General features: G+C 41.8%; 1 long non-coding RNA gene across 1 annotated transcript; it reads right to left on the minus strand.

Moving 5' to 3' along the window:
• Positions 1-6,773: 6,773 nt before the first annotated feature.
• Positions 6,774-22,861, minus strand: LOC147912465 (uncharacterized). Its single transcript, XR_015549979.1, has 3 exons — positions 14,644-22,861; positions 10,297-12,665; positions 6,774-9,901 (listed from the first exon to the last, which is right to left on the minus strand). It is a non-coding gene; the product is annotated as an uncharacterized LOC147912465 (long non-coding RNA).
• Between the last annotated feature and the right edge of the window lie 115 nt (positions 22,862-22,976).

Here is a 22,976-nt window from a genome sequence, read left to right on the forward strand (position 1 = left end):
TTCTCTAAAACCCCTTTGAGATTCTGAAGAACACTACGTTGTGTGCCCTCCAAAAAAATAATCATACCATGGACACAAAGTTTTGCATATAATTTCGGGGAAGGGAGGGTTTGCAATCCCTTAAACCCTTAAAGGCAATTCAAGAAACTTCCACTTAAAATCCCTAGATTTAAGGCTCATTTGCTTCTCTTTACACATATCCTTGTGTACCAACACACACATGCGTGCACATGCACACACTCACACACACATACACACGTTGCATTTTCAATCACTTCATTTACCGCTCTAGATCCAGAAGCAGAATAAATCAACATTCTCCCGGCAGCCAAGTGGAGACATGTTTTGTCTAGAGATTACACAGAGTAAACCATCAAATGCCATAATCCAGCCCCCAATACGGCAGAAAGATAGACAAGAAAATTTGGATATAGCTGTCTAAGCCCCAGGAGGAAAGTGCAAATTCACATCTCAGGAGCACCAGGACCCCCTGAAATGCCCACGTGCTTCAGCCTTCCTCCTGGGAAAAACACTCCTCTGATCTAAATGACATTATTCAGAGAAAAACACATCTTCTGTGGAATGTGATTTTTTTTTTTTAACTGTGTAGTCAGAAAGACCAGAGTTGCTTGGGAGCCACTAACAACTTCATTTCTCCTTTATTACTGTTTAACTAAGTAAATATGCAAAATAGGTTTTTTAATCCAAAGGTAAGCATTTTGACTCCAAACCTCAGCCAAAAAGAGAGTTCAACGGTTAACAGCATGGGACCCATATGGAACCTGACCACATGGGTTTGTCTGAATGCTGACTCTACCTCTATTCCTAAGCCTCAGTTTATTCACATATGTAAAAGGGCAGTATGAGCACCTACTTTGTAGCGTTGTTTTGAGAGTCAAATGCGGTGCTTTGTGTAAAGACCTTAGCACAGTGCTTGGTACATGGCAAGTACTTGACGGAACCTATAACTATAACATGGATGTCTTAGAATTCCACAGACTCTCATCTTAATGCCAGAACACCAAGTCCCCGAATCCCACCTACTCCTTCCCCTCAAATGTTCTATCACACGCCACAGCATCTTGGTAATGCATTGCACCAAAACACTACAGGACCTGGCAAAGTTCATGACTTTAACTCATTTGGGGTTTTTTGTTTTGCTTTATTTGGTGATAAAAATGTATATAACGTAAAATTTGCTATTTTAACCAGCTTTAAGCATACAATTCAATGGCATTAATTACATTCAAAATGTCGTGCAACTATAGCCACTATCTAGTTCCAAAATTTTTCATCACCCTACATCAAAATTCTGTACACGTTAAGTATTAACTCCCCATTCTCCTCTCTCCTAGCCCCTGATAACTTTTACTCTATTTTCTATCTGTATGAATTTTCCTATTCTGGTTATTCATATAAGTGAAATCATATAATATTTTCCCTTTTGTGTCTGGCTTATTTCACTTAGCATAATGTTTTCAAGGATCACCTATACTGTAGCATGTATCAGAACTTCATTCCTTTTTATAGCTGAATAATATTCCATTGTATGTAGAGAGCACATTTTACTTATCCATTCATCTGTCAATAGACACTTGGGTTGCTTACACCTTCTGGTAATTGTGAATAACATTGCTATGAACATTAGTGTACAAATATATGTTTGAGTCCTTGCTGTCAATTCTTTGCAGAATACACCTAGGAATAGAATTGCTGGATCATATGGTAATTCTATGTTTAACTTTTTAAAGAAAAACGAAAATCTTTTCCACAGAGGCTGCACCATTTTACATTCCCAGCAGCAATGTACAAGAGTTCCAATTTCTCCACATCCTCTCCATCTCTTGTTATTTTCTGTAACTCATTTGTTTTTAATGACATCTCAAGACTGTCCCAACAATATAGCAAATGTATTGTTCTAAAATACTTGAGAGGGGCTGGCCCTGTGGCTTGGTGGTTAAGTGCGCGCGCTGCAATGCTGGTGGCCCGGGGTTCGGATCCTGGGTGCGCATCGAGGCACCACTTCTCCGTCCATCCTGGGGCCGAGTCCCACATACAGCAACTAGAAGGATGTGCAGCTATGACATACAACTATCTACTGGGGCTTTGGGGGGAAAAAAATAAAAAAAATAAAATAAATAAAATCTTAAAATACTTGAGAAATAAGCAATTCTAGTGTAGTGGTTCTCAACTAGGGACAATTTTGCCCACCTAAGGAACACTTGAAGATGTCTGGAAACATTTTTAGTTGTCATGACTGGGGACAGGGTGCTACTGGCATCTAGTGGGTAGAGACCAGGGATGCCACTCAGTGTCCTATATGCACAGGACAGCCCCCACAACAAAGAATTATAGCCCAAAATATCAATAGTGCCAAGGCTGAGAAACTTTGTTCTAGTTAAAAAGATAGCCTACAGGCCAGTCTTCAAACTAGGTTCTATAGAGTCACAGGGTTCCAGAGGCAACTCGGGGCCTGCCATAAGGGAAAATATTGGGGTCCAAGTGAACAAGGTTTCAGCATCTCACCCGCACTTCTATTAAAGCAACTCCTCATTTAATTATTTTACATATTGATCATCCCTCTAATATTTCCTTCCAAGTTCTCACTTCTCTTTTCTACTTAAAAATATATTTTAAAAACAGTTATTTTAATCAAGATGCTTTTGGCTACAAGTAACAGAATGCGAAATGAAAAGTGGCTTAAAAAATATCTCAAATTTTGAAAAGTCTGGAAATAATGAAGGTTAGTAGTTCAATGATACCATCAACAACATAGACTTTTCCCATCTCTCTGCTTTACTACCCTCGGCATGCTGGCTCCTATCTTCAGACTTGTCTCCTCATGGCCTCAAGCTGATTGCTGCAGATCCTGTCATCACACCCTTGTGTGCCATGTACAAAGGCAGGGAAAGGTTTACTTCTTTATACCCAAGAGGGAAACCTATCCCAGAAACCAGGCAGCAAACATCCTTCCAAGTCTCATTCACCAGGCCTGCATCACCTGCTCATGCCTAAAGCAGCCACTGGTAAAGAGAATAAAATCACTAAGTTTAGGCTAATCAAAGTTTACCCCTTAAGGGTGGAGAGGGACCATGTTCCCTGAGCTCACGGGAGGGTGAACATCCAAACAACAGGAGATGTTGAAGGTACTAACTAATCTGTGGGTTGTGTCATTGGTGCTTTAAAGCTAGTTTACTTGTCATTTGGTTTCAGATGCAAATGATAAAAACCTAACCGGTTTTTTAAAAAGAAGGGATTATCCGCTCACATCATTGAAAACTCTAGGGATAGACACTGGCTTCAGATACACATGAATATTGGTGCTCAGATGCCATCAGCAAAACTTAGCATTGCTCCCTCCAGCTCTCAATTCTGCTTTCCTCTGTACTGGCTTCTGTTCTCAGGCTGGCTTTCCTCTGTTGGCCAGAGCATGGCCAAAAAAAGGTCCCAGAACTGAGTTCTCATTGCCTATGATTGGTCTGGCTTGGATCACATGTCAATCATTGAACGAAATCACTGTGGCTAGAGGAATGGAATGCTCTGATTGGCCACACGTGGATCACATGGCTCCCCCCAGGGTGAGGGAGGAATGTACAAGCAGGAAGGGTAATGGATGTTGGATTTGCAAAATCAACAAATACACACTACATAGATACATGAAAAAAATGTATACATTTTGGCCTCTAGATAGTCTAGGTATTATAAAAATGCATCAATTCATTCCACAAACATTTGTTGAATGCTAACCATGTGCCAGACACAATGCATTAGGGAGGTAAATAAGACATAGTCTCTTCCACAAGGAAGCTAATCCTCTGCCACTAGCCCACTGTGCGAGCCTGAATGAGCTCCTTGACCTCTCAGACTCTCCTGCTCTTCATCTGTAACAGAAAATGGCTGGAGTGCTCGATTTCTGAGTTCCTTTCCAATTCTGTATTCAATTAATTTCACAACTTCCTTCCTGCAAACTGCTTTGTATATTTTTTCCTAGATGCTACAATCAGACCAATTTGATTCTACTTACATGGCTTGCTGCCCACCACAAAGCAAAAATGAAAAAGGAGTGAAAGCAACTCAGAGCCCCTCTGGGACTGAGCGACTGGCCTCAGGCATCCAGAGTTCACTGACTCTTGGAGCCAGACATCTGAGAGTGACTGAGGTGAAGAAGCCCAGGGGAGAAGGAAGGGTCTGGGCAAAGGGAAGTGGGGAAACCCACCAATGGAGAGGAAGCTCGGGCGACAGACATTGCTCTTTCCCAGCTCCCAGCCACAGCCTGGGCGAGCCACTTCCAAGCCATGTCCGTAAGGGTGCTTAGCAAAAAGACTCCTTGGTACCCTCTGCTGATTGCAGGCTAAAATTAGCAGTGGGTGTGAAGCTGACTCCTTTAGAGTGATTGCAGGGCCCTGGAGGTGCTGGCTTCTGCTGATTACTCATGATGCTGGCTCAAAAGGAAACGATGCCAGGTGCTCAAAATGTTAGTGACCCTTAAAAGACAGAGTACTACAGCTAAGCCCAAGTGAATATGTCTGCTCTAACAATCCTTTATTCTTTCCCCAAAGTGATGAGCATACTAATAATCAAGAGGTAACAGGCTGACAGTCCTCACATGAGGGGTTGTGCAGGTTGGGCACTGCACAACTTTAGGAGTGCCATACATATTGCAGTCTATGGAAGCCTAGGTGAGTGGTGCCCCCTAGAGTTATGCAGCGCTCAACCTGTACAACCACATACAGCAGTCCTTAACGCTGACACCAAAACTAAGGGGAAAAGGCTGCCATGGCAGGAATCAGAGATTTTCAATCAGCCAACAAATAATTTTTATATTGATTACATACTGAAGTAATATTTTGGATATATTGGGTTTAATGAAATATATTACTGAAGTTAATTTTACTTGTTTCTCTTTACTTTTTTAAAGTGACTACTAGAAAATTTAAAATTACACATGTGGCTTGCATTTGTGGCTTGCATTATGTTTCTATTAGACCATACAATCTCAGAAGGTCCCCAGCAGGATTGTGCCCAATTGCCCACAGTGGTAGCCCACTCTCCATCACCCCCTTTTCTGTCTTTCTTCCTTTGCCTGTCTCACTTTCCTACTCCCTCACCAAGTTACTTGGGATCACCTCCCAAATGAACTAATTGGACCCAAATCTTGTCTCAAGGAATGCTTCTGAGGTAAACAAAGAAACAGACTTACTATGTACAGGGAACCATGCTAATGTCTACCTCTCCGTGTACTCAATTTGCATATGATCCAGTAGAGAGAGGAAGAAACCAACATAAGAAAGGTTAAAGATGGGATTTAAATAACAGAACAAGAGATGTGCATGATTACCTGCCAAGTGAGTAGTACAGAGAGTAAGCGCTGAGAGCTTGAAGGGGGAATGGTATTAATATGGAGTAGTGTGGTTGGGGAAGGAGATTTCTGCTTCGCTCCACAAGATCTAACTGCTGTTTAGTTTGCTGTCAAAGAATAGGTTGGAAATGTGAAGTTCGAGCAAGGACCTAGACTCAGGGAATGACTTTGGTGCTGATGACATGTGCTGTGTATTCTGTGGGGAGTAGACTTTGAATTGCACTGTGTGTGTGTGTGTGTGCACGCGCGTGTGTGTGTGTGTGTTGGGAGTGGGGGAGGATGCCAGATCCGCTTCTCTTATTTCACTCTTTGTTCACTTGTGAACAAAGCTGGCGGGGGTGGTAAGGCCACCTATTTCAGAAAGCCCAAACAAAAACACGCTTTCCAGAAAGGGATCAAACGCTCTACCTCTGTCCCATTAGCACGCTTTTTGTGACTGAGATGAGTAATTGTAAATGTCACCATAGGAGGGGCAAGCATTCATTCTATGAGCATTACTGACCACTCACTCTGTACCAGGCACTATTGAAACAGCAGTGCAGAAAGCAAAGAGCAAATGCTTTGTAGCTTTCAGGAAGAAGAAATAACTTCCTGCCAGCATTCAGTCTTTTAAAATAAGCAGCAAATAAAGCAAAAAACTACACAAAGGAAATAATTAAAATGTCCTGGAGAATTGACATTTTGGTAGAGTTATCCATTCTCTTATTTACTGTTCCCTTTTCTAGGAGTGACATCCATTTAAAAAATAAGAGTCCAGAGTTAGCTGGAATTTAAGAGAGTGTGCTAAATACACTATTTCCCTTCCAAAAGCCAAACTCATGCCAAAGAATTGAGATGGTACTGCCCAAGGTATTGCTGGCTTCTCAGTGAGCCTAGCTGGGCTTGAACACAATTATGATTCCCCCATAATTTTATAGAGGTAGCATTTGCCTTCAATAAGTAGGTGGGCATCACAGTCTATAATTATATATGTGTGTGTGTTAAAAATAACTTTTCTTTCACGTATTCTTATTTTAAATGTCCTGTTCTGATTTAAAGATAAGTTTCGTTAAAATACATAATCGGGGAGTTAGTTTTCTATCGATTTAGTTCAAATGGTTGTAAAGCATATTTCCTCTCATAGATGATGTTCTTTCTTACTCCCAGCTGAAATATCTCGTTTGAATGTGGAAGTTGCAAATTCAACTGTCTACAAAGATCAGAGGGCAAATTAAATGACTAAAATGGACATTTTGTAATTGACATGGCTTCAGTGTTGGGGAGACAATAGGCATGATGGGGACTGTTACCAGGAGAGCATGTGCTCCGTCTAAAAGGAGAAGCTTCTACTCAGCTCCGGCCACCGTGTCCATCTAGAACAACAAACTCAGTCTTGCAAAGTTATCTAATTACTCAGGAGAAGCTCAAAAATCTCTCAATTTCAAATTTTTTAATTAAATCAATTCCTTACAATTCACCGCGTAAGCCAAAAAGGACATCTGCAGATTAGATCCTACCCACAGCCTTTCACTTTGCAATCTTTGTTCGATGCAAACTCTCGTTTGAAATCTCATAAACTTAAAAAATTGGAAGATGTAAAAACAGGTATGTTCTTTCTCATTTCACAGATGGGGAAATTGAGGTACAAAACAACATCTTAGATTTCAATTTTTTTGGAAGAGTTGAGAATGCAACCCCAAACATCTGTTACCAAGTATACTAAATTAAAAACAAACATCAGACAATTAGACAGTTTCTAAGCACTTAGAAAGGGAATTCACTATAGAAAAAACATATCATGGATTGAGCACAGTACCTGGTATAGGGTGGGTGCCCTATAAATATGATTGTAGAAACTGCTGAATGAATTCAGCTCAGCCTTATATCATGGCTGTGAATCATAGCAGTGTGGTATAAAGCTTTTTGAATCATAACAACTTAGAATTGTACCAACACAGCTTACTATCTGTATGACATTCTCTCAGCCTCGTTTTCTTCATCTGTAAAATGGGAACAATATCTAACCTGCATGTTTTTAGGGGGATCTGAGATAATACACTACACCACACACATACACACATTAATATATATATTACACATAATATACATAATGCCCATTATTCTAATTGCTTGACAGATTACTAGACTGGTAAGTCAGGAAAACGTAGTAGAAACAGACAACAAGGTTTAATGAAGAGGTCACAAGTTTTGGAATCAGTCCAAACTGAGTTGGAATCTAGTTGTGCCACTTACCAACTTGGCTACCCTGAGTAAATAAGTTACTTAAACTCCTTGTTTAATAATACTTGCTCTTTCATGGGGCTGTTGTAAAAATTAAAAATAATAATTGAGCACCTACCTACCTTATGCCAGGCACTATGCCAAGCCATGTGCTTACTTTTGTTCACTTTATTTATGTAGATGGCTTAGCACTGTCCGGACGGCATAAGTGCTCAACAAACAGCAGTGTGTGTTATCAGCATATCAGAATGGCAACAGGGCACTTACCATTGCTCAGGAGCGCCTCTGAGTATAATGGAGAAAACGGGGCTGGATGAAAGTATAATGAAGTGGGTTAGTAGAAGAATGGAATATACCATGGAAAAAACATTGGGTCATAGTCGAGAGCCAAAAGAAGCCTGAATGATCATTTAGAACCAGGTCAGGAAACTTTTTCTGTGAAGGGCGAGATAGTAAATATTTTCAGCTTTGTGGGCCAGACAGTCTCTGTCACCACTACTCCACTCTGCCCTTTTAGTGCAAAAGCAGTCACTGACAATAGTACATAAACTGATGGGTGTGGCTGTGCTCCAAGAAAACTTTATTTACAAAAACGGATGGTGGGCTGAACTCGCCCTGGGGTCATGGTTTGCTGGCCCCTGGTTTAGAATAAAAATACGATGACATGCAATAGGATAGAGTATGCTATTCAGTTCAAGAAACCAACTGCACCAGCACTTAAACCCTTGGAATTTAAATAAAACACAGACAATCATGGGAGGTGAGATACCAAAAACAAAAACAAAATCACTAAAGAGATTCTAGGCCCCCAAAGCCAAAATCCTATCCTAGTCTGTTCTAGATGGACCATGCCTAGATGAGTTCTGGGTAAAGTCATGTGAACTGGAGCACATTCAACTGAGAATGGCGATAAAAGACCTAACCAGAAATGGCTTATATGTTTCATCTGGTGTGCCTGCCACCCCACCCCATCCTCAATCAACTGCTGGTGGCTGCAAGGAGTACTGTGTGGAAAGGATTCTGAGACCTCACATCTGGGCCTAGAGAGAATGAGGGGCATGACTGATTAGTAATGTCTGCCATGGGTACAAGAGGGAGAGTCGTGATGAGTGGCCACATAATTGCCATCTCTAAAACCATATCAGATGAGGAAGGATAGGTAGTAAATAAAGGGAATTTGTTACCCCAAATACGTTGTATAACCCCAAATATAATTATCTTCAAGCTGGCAAATAGTACTACACTTTCTAAATATTAATCTGATCGTGCTAATAATGGGCATGACATATCCAAAGCAGTTTTTATTACAGTGGGCAGCAAGAGGCTGGGCTAGGTCACCTCTGAGTATTCTTCCCAGCCCTGCATGAGACTCTGATTTTTCAAGATGCCTCATTGTACCATCACAGCTGTGTTCCAGGTGGCTTAGTCTTCTCAACAGCTTTGCTTTGAAGACGTCATGAATATTTAAACATACTTTAGGCTAAACATTTTTCATGCTTCTCAATCCACCCACAGTCCAAAGGTGGGTTTTGTTTGGCAAAGAGGCTCATTTTTGAGATGTGTATATGTGCACGTATATGCATATAAACCCACAGGCACTGTGTTATATACACACATTCAGACCTTCAAGGTGTGTGTATGTAAATTCCTCTTCTTAAATCTTGACACTCAAGTCTGAAGTCAAAGTCTGCAGTTAAAGGTCACTGACATGTCTTCAGGAACAAAACAGCAGCTTTGCAATAAGTAAGGATGTATTGATAATTTGGAATTGACCTACTAATGTTCTCACTGTAGTTATTCATAGACTGTGACCTCAGAACCACAGTGACCGTGAGATAGCCAATGTCCCCTTTATTGTCTTGATGAGCAAGAGGCCAAATGAGTCACAGAAGGTCCCAGAGAGAGGTAGAGGCAGGCAAGGCATGAAGCGCTGACGTAAAGAGGGTTGGTTATACAGATCTGTTTTTCTCTTTTCCAGGAAATCCCGCTAAAACAACTATAAGGGTGTTTTGCTTTGTTTTGTTTTCTTTTAGGACTTCTATCTCCCAGAATGGAGAGAACAGGTGAGAAAAAAACAAAATTGTAGAAGGTGAACGTAGATGAAAAAAACACAACGATGTCTTAAGCCAACAGTGGAGAAAGCTGAGAATCACGGATGAGCAGCACCCAAGCAGAAATGAAGGCACCTCTAGAAATGAAGGTGAAGACGTAGGACCGGATGAAATTCAGTTCAAGAAGTGGTCAGTTCCCAGCTCCGCTTCCCTGCTTCATGCAGCAAGACTGCCAAGATCCCAATCCAGCAAAAGACTGGAGATTTCTTCTCTAGAGGAGATAAAACAAATGGTCTCTGGATTAACTGGATACTACTTTTTAAAAAGAAGAGGAGATTAAAAATCAGAAAACAAACAAAAAATAGCTCTTAGAAATTTTTTTTTAATGAAAGAGCAAAAATAAAACTCAATAGAAAGGTTAGAAAATAAAGTTAAGGAAATCTCCCAGAACAGAAAGTAAAAAGGCAAAGAGACAGAAAATAGGAAAGAAAAGAAAATGTGAAGACTGTTAGAGGAAGTCTACTATCCAAGTAACGGGAATCCCTGAATGCAAAAACCGAGAAAATGGAGGGGAGGAAATCATCCATTATATTAGTTATCTATTGCTGCATAATAAATTACCCCAATTACCCAGCAGCTTGTAACAACAAACATTTATTCACTTACCCAGTTTCTGAGGGTCAGGAATCTGGGAGCAGCTTAGTTGGGTGGTTCTGGTTCAGGGTCTCCCACAAAGTTGCAGTCAAGCTGTCAGCAGGGGCTGCAGTCTCATCTGAAGGCTGGACTGGGGCTGAGGATTTCTTCCAAAGTGACCAACTCACATGGCTATTGGCAGAAGTCTCAGTTGCTAGCTGCCTGTCAGCAGCAGGCCTAGTTCCTTTTCACATGGACATCCCTATAGGGCTGCTTCACATGGTAGCCAGCTGGCTTCCCTGAAAACAAGTAATCCAAGAGAAAGAGAAAGCACGACCAAGCAGAAATCACAGTGTCTTTTATATTCCAATCTCAGAAGTGAATTACTATCACTTCTGCTGTATGCTATTGGTCACAGAGACCAACCCTGATCCAATAATGAGAGTGGACTGTATAAGGCTATGACCAGCAGGAGGCAAGGATCACTGGGATCATCTTGGAGGCTGGCTACCACATCCGTGAAATATATGTGTGTGTTAGTGTGTGTGTGCATTTAGGTATACATATATGTTAATTCTCAGAATTTAAGGACATAAGTTTCCAGAGTTAAATAAGCCCACTAACTGTGTAGCACAATGGGCCCACACCAAGCGTTAGCATGAACTTTCAAAACACCAAGGATTCTGTGAGCTTCCAGAGATGTTGAAAAGTCAGATGACCAAAGAAGATACACAAATGGCCAACAGGAACATGAAAAGATGGTCAACATCACTAATCATAAGGGAAATGAAAATCAAAACCACAATGAGATATCACCTCACACCTGTTAAAATAGTTGTTATTAAAAAGACAAGCGATAAGTGCTGGTGAGGATATGGAGCAAAGGGAACACTTGTGCACTGTTGGTGGAAACGTAAATTGGTACAGCGGCTATGGAAAACAGTATGGAGGTTCCTCAAAAAAATTAAAAACAGAACTACCATATGATCCAGCAATTCTACTTCTGGGTATTTATTCAAAGGAGATGAAATCGTCATCTCAAAGAGATATCTGCACCCCCACGTTCACTGCAGCATTATTCACAACAGCCAAGACATGGAAATAACCTGTGTCAGTTGATGGATGAATGGATAAAGAAAATTTGGTATATATATATATAATGGATTATTATTCAGCCAAAAAAAAAAAAAAAGAAGAAAATCCTACCATTTGCAACAATATGGATGAAACTTGAGGGCATTATGCTAAGCGAAATAAGTCAGACAAAGAAAGACAAATACTATATGATCTCACTTGTATGTGGAATCTTAAAAAAATGAACTCATAGAAAGAGAGAGGAGATTGGTGGTTGCCAGAGGCAGGGGCTGGGGTTGGGGAAAGAGCTGAAGGTGGTCAAAGGGTACAAACTTCCAGTTATCAGATAAATAAATTCTGGGGATGTAATGGATAGCATGGTGACTATAGTTAACAATACTGTGTTGTATACTTGAAAGTTGCTAAGAGAGTAGATCTTAAAAGTTCTCACCACACACAAAAAAATGGTAACTGTTGATGGATATATTAACTAAGCCTATTGTGGTAATCACTTCACAATATATACGTATATCAAATTGTGTTAGACACTTTAAACTTACACAATGTTATATGTCAATAATACCTCAATAAACCTGGGGGGAAAAAAGTCAGATCAAAGAATCAATAATCAGAATGGCTTCAGACTTCCCAAAGGCAACACTGGAAACTAGAAGGCAACAAATAACGCCTTCAAAATCTTGAAGCAAAATGACTTCCAACCTAGAATTAAACCCACCAGAATGGAAAACATTGGAAAGGAAACAACCAAATTTTAGAAACTGGAAAGTAAATTTTAAAAAAAACCTTAATCTTAAAATTGACAATGGAGAAACCTGAGGATAATGAATTAGCAGCACAAGGAACCTCTAGAAATGGAGGTGAAGGAAGGGAGGGGCTGGTTGAAATATAGTTAAGTGCTAAGCATTCAATAGGCCTTTTTCAATTCTGGAAATATGTGGGCCTAAATTCTGGGAATTAAAAATGTAGTTATAGTAGCCAAACCAGAGAACAGAATGGAAGTGTTTTTAATCATGCTTGGTAAGTTACTGCAAGACACGTTTTACCAAAATGGGGGAGTAAAGTGGAGAAACGGGGAGACAAGAGAAACAAGAAATGGGAGATTCAAACCCAAAGAGTGGTAAAGGGGAGCTCTGGTACAGTGGTGAAGGGAGACCCCAAAGGGAGAGCTGTGTGCCAGGCAGGGGGCCAACCAGTCCTGAGTGGAGCAGTCAGAGGTGCCCAGGGAGAAGGCTTTTCAGGGTGATGAAATCAATGGAATACCTGGTGCCTCGGAACGTCTTAGGGGGAATTTAGACTCTTGGTGACGGCTTGGAGGTTGAATTCATAACAAGTACATAGAAAACCAAGCAAACAACAAAAATGAGAAAAAATACAAGACTATTATTAACTCCTGGGGGGAACGGTGTCAGGGAAAGCAAAAGCAATCAGAGTTTACAACATGGCTCAGCTGTGACTAGCATTTACATAGGCATAATAATGTAAACACTGAATACTGACGTAATCAAAATTATGAAATAACCATACTGGGTGAATAGTGTAGACTTTCACAGTGGGAACTTAATAGAGAACGCCAGAACTGAAATATCTAGCATTAGTAATAAGTAGATAGAAACAGCAGTTAAATACCAAAATAATCAGCTAAAAGAGGTGAAATGGTTGCTTCTGGGAGGGGAAATGAAGAAAACAGGGAACTACTATATTTTGTGGCCAACTTTGTGGAATCCTTTGACTTTCTAAATGGCACATGTATTACTTTGATCTTAGAAAGAGGTTAATATGCTGCAATGAGAAATGATGAGGTAGTAACCAAGCATTCAATAAGCATTTAATGTGTGCCTATAGGTATACCAGTCCCTGGGGATTTAGAGGGCAGAGGGGGCGGGGATCTAATCCCTGTCCTCCCCAGCTCACAGTCCAGGGGGTTTCTCAACACAGCCAGGGGGGCAGCAATTCAAACTCTTCTCTAGTGAAGTGTTAATAAGGTGGAGAACAGATGCCTGGACCTCTGTTTGTCTTGAATTTCAAGGTTTGTGGCTAGTGGCTTCTGTTGGCTTGCCCTGGGCAGGGGAACCCTTGGAAGGTGGCTGTGGGCTTAGCCTCAAGACATGATAGGACCTGAGCAGGTGGGGCACAGAACTCCTGAAATAACAACGACCCCTAACACAGGCAGTGGGCAACGCGGGACACATTTTCTAAAGCACTAGAGTGACCTAAGGCTTGTTTCAAGCATGAGGGTCATGGTTCTGGCCGCTTTGCTTGCATGGGCTCATTTAATCCTCACAGTAGACTACCGGCAGTGAGCCCGATGCAGTCTATACAGAAAATGATATATAATAATGTTCACCTGAAATTACCCAATGTTATAAACCAATATGACCTCAATAAAATAATTTTTACAAAAATCTTCCATTTAGATAAATTTTAAAAACCTTCTGAGGTGGCTCCTGTTGTTATGCCTTAGCTCCTTTTTTTTTTTTTTTTTTTTGCTGGGAAAGAGTCATCCTGAGCTAACATCTGTTGCCAATCTTCCTCTCTCTGTTTTTTTTCCTCCCCACAGCCCCAGTACATAGTTGTATATTCTAGTTGTAGGTCCTTTTAGTTTTCCTATGTGAGCTGCCACCACAGCACGGCTGCTGGCAGACGAGGGGTGTGGTTCCGCGACCTGGAACCAAACCCAGGCTGCCAAAGTGGAGTATGCCAAACTTTAACCAGTAGGCCATCAGGGCTGGCTCTATCCCCACTTTCTAGATGAGGACACTGGACCCCAGAGAGGTTATGTGACTTGCCTGAAGTCACACAGCTTGTAAGTGGCAGAGCTGAAATTCAAACCCAATTCTCAAACCCCTGCCTTTCAGCCTCAAGACTGGGATTTTTCTCAGTCATTGAATTGAGAGTTCCAAAACCTGGATTCTAGCTCCTGCTCTACCATTAATCAGCTGGGTGATCACAGGCAAGTCCCTTCTCTTCTCAGTGTCTGTTCCCAGATGTGAAAAATGGAGAGGGTTGGCTCAGATAGCAACTAAGCATCCTTTATACTTTGGCAGTCTATGTTAGGATGGGGGAAGCCAATGGGAAAAGGAAATGTATGAATGTGGTACAGAGGTGAACACTCTTTCCTCCTCCGAGCCTCAATTTCCTCATCTGTAAAACGGGAATCATTAAAACACACATCACGTGGTTGCTGAATGTATTAAATAGGATAATGTAAGAAAAGTACTTAGCACTCGCCCAGGCCCATTGTAAGTGCTCAATAAACATGAGCCCTTATTCATTCCCATTACTCACATGTTTACAGAGCCCACCATGTCCGGATTCCTGAAAGCTTCCACTTCTGGTTAGGTCAAAGCACCATGCGTGTGGGAAGGAGAAAGATCAAACCATAAGAAAGAGAGTCAAACAAAATTACTGTCTAACAGGAATGTGTGCTGTTGCCCTTTATTGGTTTTGCATATGAGTTAGTTGACGAATACTTTCAGGAGCATGTAAGTGTGAAATTAGAAAGCGTCACTGCAGGACTGTCATGAGCCACCGCACTGGCGATATACAAAGGGGGCGGAGGAGGGAATGGGGTGGGCCAGGGAGACGGAGAAGAAAGGAGAGAGGCAGACGGGAAAGGAAGGTGAGCCCGAGGGGTGGAAGGACAAAAGATACCAGGCTGGGGAGCAAACTGATTTGAAAGTTCAAAGCTCGTTCATCCAGATTTATTATTGGACACATACTCTCATTTGACTTTTTAAACATGCCCTCCCCACCCACTCTCTCACCTCCGTGCTTTCACTCAAGCCATTTCCTCTGCGTGGAATTCCCATTCCTAGCCACAGACGCTGCTCAAGGCCTGCCTAGCTTTCAGGCCAAGCTCACATTTTATTTTCTTTCAGAAGAAATTGTAAGGCATTCATGGTTAATAAGACTTTGGGTCAGCAAGACCTGCTTGGGAATCAAGTTGGGTGAACTTGAGCCAAGTTTCTTACCATCCCTAAACTTCAGTTTCCCAATCTATAAAATGCAGATATGCAATAACAAACTCATAGGGTTACAGTAAATAATTAATGAGACAATGCAGGTGAAGCAGTTAGCCACCTACTCAATAAATGTCAGCTGCTATTATTTTCTCTGTCACCCACATTCCAGTACCACTTTCTCCACGTCTCAAGAGTAGCTCCTTTATTACAACGAACTAGAGTTACTGACAACAATGGCTACCCACCCCACTGTCCCAGAGGGAGGAACCATGCTTTTATTTATCTTTGAATCCCCAAAAAGAGCCTAGAACACTACCTAACACACAATAGAGGCTCAATCAACATCACTTGGGTTTAATGCAATGACTACTGTAATCCTCAAGCTCATGACTATTTACTATTTCAAGTAGAAGAAAAAACACCCCAAACAATTGGCTGCAGGTGACCAGATGATCATGGCAAGGTTCCCTATCTTGACTGGGATGAGTGGAAGTCTCCAGGAACCCATTCTGTGGCGAGGACCCTTTGCTTCAATGATAATGAGAACAAGAACAACAACAGAAAACTAACATGTATTGAGGACTTACTATGTCCCACATACTAAGCGTTTGACACATATTAAATCAGTTAATCCTGAAAGCAACTCCATGGAAAAGGGGCAATTCTCATCTCCATTTTACAGAGGAGGAAACTAAGTAGGGTGACCAACTCAGTTTGCCTGGGTCTGAGGGTTCCTGGGATGTAAGACTTTCAGTGCTAAAACCAGAAAAGTCCCAGACACACTGGGATGAGTGTACCCTAATACTGAAGCACGGATATGAAGTAAATGTTCCAAGGTTAACGAGTGGCCAGCCATGATTATGAACCCAGGACCCCTATCACCTCTACTACCTGTAGCTAGCCATGCGACCTTGGGCAAGTCATTTAACACCTCTGGGCCTCAGTGGTTTTCATCTTTTAACTGAATGGGTCCAACTAAATCAGTAATGGCAAACAAATGGGCTCCCTTGCCCAACGCAGACAACAGTAATTGATTAGGCCACTTCTTCTGGCTCTACCAGAACTTGGGCCTCAGAATCCTTCACAACCCAGCACGCTGGACATTCACAACCCATTTGTAGGAGTTAATGCTTAGCATAATCTCTAAAGCTGGGAGCTTTACTTTCATAGTTTGTTGGTGTTAAACTAGCTTCCTGGATTCATTCTGGTCTCTTAGGATTTGTCACTCAGACTAACATCCAAGGATAGGGAGCAGATAGCAGCAGCAATGGCAATGGAAGGGACAGTCTCCACAGACTGGGCACTCCATATGTCCAGTCTCGTGTTACGTATACCACACAGCACAGCATGGTGAATGAGAGCAAGGACTCTGGAGAGACTGGGCTTAGAATCCCGGCTCACCATTTACTGTGTGACCTTAGGCAAGTTATTTAACCTGTTTCTCAATTTCCTCAACTACAAAATGAGGATTATAATAGTACCTACCTCGTAGGGTTATTATAAGGACTCAATAACTTAGTATGCTTAAAATGCTTAGCACATGGTAAGTGCTGTATGTGTTAATATTATTAGAATCCTCAAAACTACCCTCTGAGGTGGATATTATTATTTAACAGACGAGGGAACTGAGGTTCAAAGAGATTAAGTTACCCAAGGTCACACGGCTAGTTAGGCAGCAAAGCCAGATTCACATATTGATTCCAAAGCCTTTGCTTTGCCACACTGCATCTCAGTAAACACTCAATACTTACTAAAAGAATCGACAGTGAAATAAAAGTGATTCTTGATTATCTGCAGGGACTTGCCAACCCGGGGCTTCAGTAGCTGCTCGTTTCCTACTGGCATCACTTTCCTAGCTGGATCTGGAATATCACCTACTTTCACCCCTTGCCCATCCACACTATCGGCACAATAGAGAGGTGATGCCAACAGATTTGAGCATCAGCCTGCAGAAAACCAGAACACTCTGCTGAGTCGCCAACTTCTGAGAAACAGGGGAGAGAGTCTTTAAGATTTTGATTATTGGTCTTCCCACATGAGTAAAGAGAATTTTGTTATTTTATAGATCTGTATCTTCCACGGAATTGAGCAAACACAGATTAGAGAAAATGGGTAAAGGGATTAAGCTTCTAGGTACCTATGCTGTATCTTATCTACCTCACTCCCCTAGGGATCCTCCTAAACATATATATCTTCTTGTCTTAATAATCATAGTTATCCACAAAAATATCTGTTCTGACAAACACTAAAGTTCCTAAAGCTAATATCTCTCTCACCATGCTATTATGTCCAAAGAGAGTGAGCTGCTGCCCATGTTTCTAATTCATTCCATCTAATGCCTTCCTTTTAAAACCAGGAAAGGTGCTTAGCTTTACCAAAGATGGGGTTTGGGGTTTTTCTAACACTAGTGAAAAAGACCAGACGTTGGCTTTATTCCTGCCTCTGCCCAAAGGCCGCAAAAACCCCAGGTTTGGTTGTTATGCAGGTTGCTGGCTGGAGCTGAACAGACAGTCTGAAGCAGGTGGTGTGTAACTGGTCTGTCCTTCCATTCAGTGACTCCATAGCAGGACATGACACCAAAAGGTCCACCGACATCCAGAGCGCAGCAAGATGCAGGATGTCCAGCTCTCCTTCTACATTTTTAAAACCAGTTCAGTGGCTCCTACCCCTCCTCCTTACTTTATAGATGGTGACAATGGCAGGCAGGAAGAAAGGGATCTGGAGAAATAGAGACGTTTTCCTCCAAAGGCTCTCTGTTGCTTATTAGATAAAGTCGGCTCCTTCAAGCCCAATTACTCCTTACATTCTAAATGGTTCCTTCCTTCTTACAACTGTTATGCTCACACCGTTTCAAAGGAAAGCAACCTCTTGGTTACTAACTGTGACTGTCTCAACTCTACTGCCAGAGGAGGAGCCCAGCATCACCCAGCAAGGCAAAGGGTCCTAGCAAATAGTGTTTTTACCTCTAAAGTTTGCTCTGTGAGTATGCGTGTCTAAGAGGGGAGAGCAGATAAAAACAAACTCCCAGGGAAGCACTGAAGGAGAAAGGTGGAAACGTTGAATGTAATTTTAACAAAGGGGGTCGGGAAAGAACTGCAAAGTGTAGTGGCTGGGAAACCTGGCTCAGAATCTGAAAGATCTGGACTCTGCCACTTAGTGTGTGACCCTGGAGAAGTTACTAGACCATCTTCTGTGACTAAAGGAGTCTGTCTCCTTCTCTGAAAACTGGTGATAACGACAGGGTTGTTATGAGGTTTAAATGAGAGAATACAAGTGAAGGGCACAGTACCTGGAACTGGAGCTATATTATTAATCATTATTATTAATCAGTTTGCCTTTCTTTACATGTCATTTTACACTAACATTATTTGACAACTAACATTTACGGAGCACTTACGGTGTCTAGGTACAGTGCTGAGCTCTGGGTTTCATAAGTCTTGGATATATTAACAAGCCCCGCCTTAAGTTTGGGAGTATTAGTACTCTTTCACAGGTTCTTACAAGAATTAAATGAGAAAATGTCTCCCACGAAGGGTTTAGTATAGTGCCTGCCATGTACAAAGTCCTCAAGAAAAGGCAGATACTAACACCACAGGCAAGCCCCACTTGCCTTGATAACAAACGGAAGGGGGAGGGGGTTGATTTGAATCTGTTTTTTCACCTCCCCCATTTAGCCAGATCCTTTGCTCTAAGCTCTCACATCCCTGGTCAGCCCCTAGCCTACACCAGGGACTTGGCTCTGCTAGAACTATTATGGGAAAAGCCAAGAGCTTGAAGGTTAAGGTGACTAAAATAGAGACAACTAGTCGGGCTAGCCGTTACCCCAGCGAGTAGTAGTGATTGGAAGGAGGCTTAGCTAAGGGGCTCGTGGGTGCTGGTAATGCTAGTTCTTCATCTAGATGCTGGTTAAGTGGATGTGGTCAGTTTGAGAAAACTCAACAACTTCTACAATTAAGATTTGTGCACTTTTCTGTATAAATGTTACAATAAAAAAATTTAACAATAGTGACCACCCTCTCCATTATCCAAAGCTTTAATAAAGCAGCCCTTCCTGATGGGTATGCCACAAACGGGGAACAAGCACGCCCAGTCAGTCACCCGCGGCAGCAAGCAGCCTCATCAGGTTACCCCCCTGGGGAGCTGCAGAAATACTATCATTTTTTGGTAAGATTGGGCAGTACTGCTCTCGAGTACAAATGTACATCTTCCTCAATCACACCGGTGAATCTGCCTTAAGGTTTTTCCTATCCAAGGTCAATTTTATTTCTCATTTATTATACTTTATTTTTATTTATTTTTCCCCCCAAAGCCCCAGTAGATAGTTGTATGTCATAGCTGCACATCCTTCTAGTTGCTATATGTGGGACACGGCCTCAGCATGGCCGGAGAAGCAGTGCGTCGGTGAGCGCCCAGGATCCGAACCCTGGCCGCCAGCAGCAGAGTGCGCGCACTCAACCGCCAAGCCACGGGGCCGGCCCCAATTATTTCTCATTTTTAATTTAGACTGTTTTATCATCTCCAACAAGGAGAGAGTACACTACATTTAAGGGTCAACACCCCTCACTGCTCTTTACAAAACTGAGAGTCCGTCTTCGACACATCATTCCATATCTTACTCTTCATAACAAGCAAATATCTGGTATATCCCTCCCTCTTCCCCAACTTCCTTCCCCCACAATCGCGGGAGGGAAAAAAGAAAATAAATTTCAATCGTTTATCAAGACAATGGATATAACACAGACTGCATGTTGGTTTTCTCTTTGAAAGTTTATTGTTATTTAAAAAAAAAAAAAAACCCTATACTTCATTTTACATTCACCTCTCAGAACATTTAACAGTACCAGTTAATGATGTTATATAAAAAGCCCACCAGCTGCTTGAAATGGCTGCAAATTTCTTACCATGTTCTGGTATTAAAGTGGTTTGAACTCTTTGGAAAAATCGGTATAACATTAATATCAAGATTTCAAATTCCCAGATTAGAAACAAGATTTTTAAATCAGGAGGAAGTTCAGCAAAAGTTCAAGGCTAAAAGGAAATGTTAATAGAAAAACAAAACCAAAAATATTGTAAAAAATAGGATTTTCCCCCTCGAGTTAGGTAAAAAAAATGCAACCAATCCCACCCCACCCCCAATATTTCTCTTAGAAAAGTCACCCAATCCTGAACACAGGGTCTCACATACAAATACAAGTCGCTTGATTTGCAGATCAGCCTCTGGGATCTTACACTGGACCCAGTTAGAAGTTTTAAAAAAAATTAAGTTAGGTAGTTACACATCCATAAATACTGGTATCCAAACCAATGAAAATATCCTGGCTTTGGTATGGCTACATAAATCTGGAAATAGTTCATGAGGACACTGACTCAGGAGAGAGGGAGTCTGGGTGGAGGGCACACAAAAACTCCCCAAGCAGAGGTAAAATAAATATCGAGACACATCCATAGCAAACACTGTATAATACTGAAGCAGATGCCTCAAACAAAACACATGGAGAGGTTCCTGATCAGAACAACATACATACAGGTTCTTGACCAGAATAAGACACATGTAGGTTCTTGACCAGAATAACACACATACAGGTTCCTGGACCAGAATAAGACACGTACAGGTTCTTGACCAGAATAACACACATACAGGTTCTTGACAAGAGTAACACATGTACAGGTTCTTGATAAGAATTGTCCAGACCGACTTTTTTCAAAGTTATCACTTGCAGGAACTAGTCTGAATTTGGGAATTCATCTGGTACACCACGGTCTAGTGAGAGACAAAGACCTTTTGGAATAGGGATGGCCACCTGGGCTAACAGCCAGCCCCTTCTTGTTCTTGGAATCTCAAAGTCTGTTTTCCCCTCTGGTTTGCTCCTGCCCATCATGAAGCACCTCCGTCTTAACAAGGGGGCTCTTCCAGCCCTGGTCACCACAGGGGCCTGTCAGAGGGGTTGAACTGCCGACTTTTCATCCCTAGGATGACTGAAAAATTCAGTCTTCTGGGATTAGGAATATAATTTACTGTGCTGTGTCTCAAGTCTACTTCACATTTCCCCCCATTTTCACTAGATCATGATTAAGGGTTGTGAGGATACTGAGGAGCAGAAGGCAGTGATGGGGCTAAGACCATGGGAAGCGTGGCCTGAAACACTCTCAAATTTATAGAAAAAGCCAAAGTGCCATACTCTGGTCTTCAAATAGTTATTTCAAAAAAGCACAAAGGTGCCACCAGACAAGGCAAGAAAAAAAGGCCACTTGCTGCTGCTTCAATGCTGAACCCCTAATGTTATCAATACAATCCTTCCAAAAAAACAAACTTTGGTGTACTTTTGGGAAGACAAGACGATCATTTAAAAAAAAAACCACCTCTGATAATAACACACACTAAATATATCTAAATAAATGTCCATCACACAGCAGTAGATGATAACCAATAGCTACCTGATAATATGGGATGTTACACACACCACAGTGACAATTCAAGAGAGAGAGGTTCTCCCTTAAAGCAAAGGTCACCAAGAAGAAACAAAAGGTGAAGCCCCCATTTACTGTGGCCTTGGTTCACTATAGTAAACATCACACTAAGGAAGACTGGGGGGCAGAGAAAAAACACAGAACACCCAAGCAACTTTTAATAAACAAGCATCCTTTATCCTGTTTTCTAAATAAGACTCCAACACCAGAAAAAAAATGAGAGAAAAAATGGATTATAAATTAACACAAAAACATATCTGTACAAGTCTTTACTCCGAGCGAGTTAAGGTTTGGTCTCTGATGAAGCCAGGACTTAGGAGAAGCTGATTTACTCGTCATCACAGCCGCCCAACTTGCTTTGGGGTGCGTACATCAAGGGACAACAGGAGGAGAATCACTTTAGACCAAGGGAATTACTTACAAAGATTTCCTGGGATGTGTAAGGTCTACTGTATTTCCACAGAGATGCTAACAGTTGCTCAAACCCCAAGTCCTTTAAACATCTTAAGGTGGCAACTAGAACACAGAAAACCCCATCATCCAATGAATCATTTCTCTAATTACGGGAATGAGGGAAAGGGAGCAGGGAGTGTAAGGAAGGCTGTTTCATCAGGATTCATTCGCAAGAGTAGAGATTTAGTGGCAGCCACGGCAGAGCTTTCTTTGTCTCCAACCTGGGCCAGATCTCCAGGGAGGTCCCCTGGGAGGCTGGGAGCGCTGACAACAGGGTTCCATGGGTTTGGACTGGCCAATGTGCAATAACGGCATAAGCAACAAGAGCGCAATTTGAATTATGAGTGAGAGTCTCCAGGTCACTGATTACTGCACTATCAATCTCACCTCCCCACCTACAACAGACAACTCCGATAATCAGCCTGTGGAGGGCCCCACTTCATCTACTCGGGAACAGGGGAGAGAAATGAACTACAAATGAAAACTTCTGAAATGACCTCTTCTTCTTCCAGCCTGAGCTAGAACAAACGTGTTTGAATAAACCACTTGCATTAAATAACAAAATATGGTACCCTCAGCACATTATGAATATGAGATGCCCTCTCTCCCAACCCCATTTATTTCAGTGCACACAGTCTGCCAGGCAAATTTTTCTGTCGTTCAGCCAGTGGAGTGGACGGCATATGCCAGATGTTACACAAGGCATTTATTTCTCCAAGAAGGCTGAGAGCCAGG

Source organism: Ceratotherium simum, chromosome 35 (genome assembly GCF_057802395.1).
Source record: "Ceratotherium simum simum isolate JZ-2026a chromosome 35, ASM5780239v1, whole genome shotgun sequence".
Taxonomy (NCBI): domain Eukaryota; kingdom Metazoa; phylum Chordata; class Mammalia; order Perissodactyla; family Rhinocerotidae; genus Ceratotherium; species Ceratotherium simum.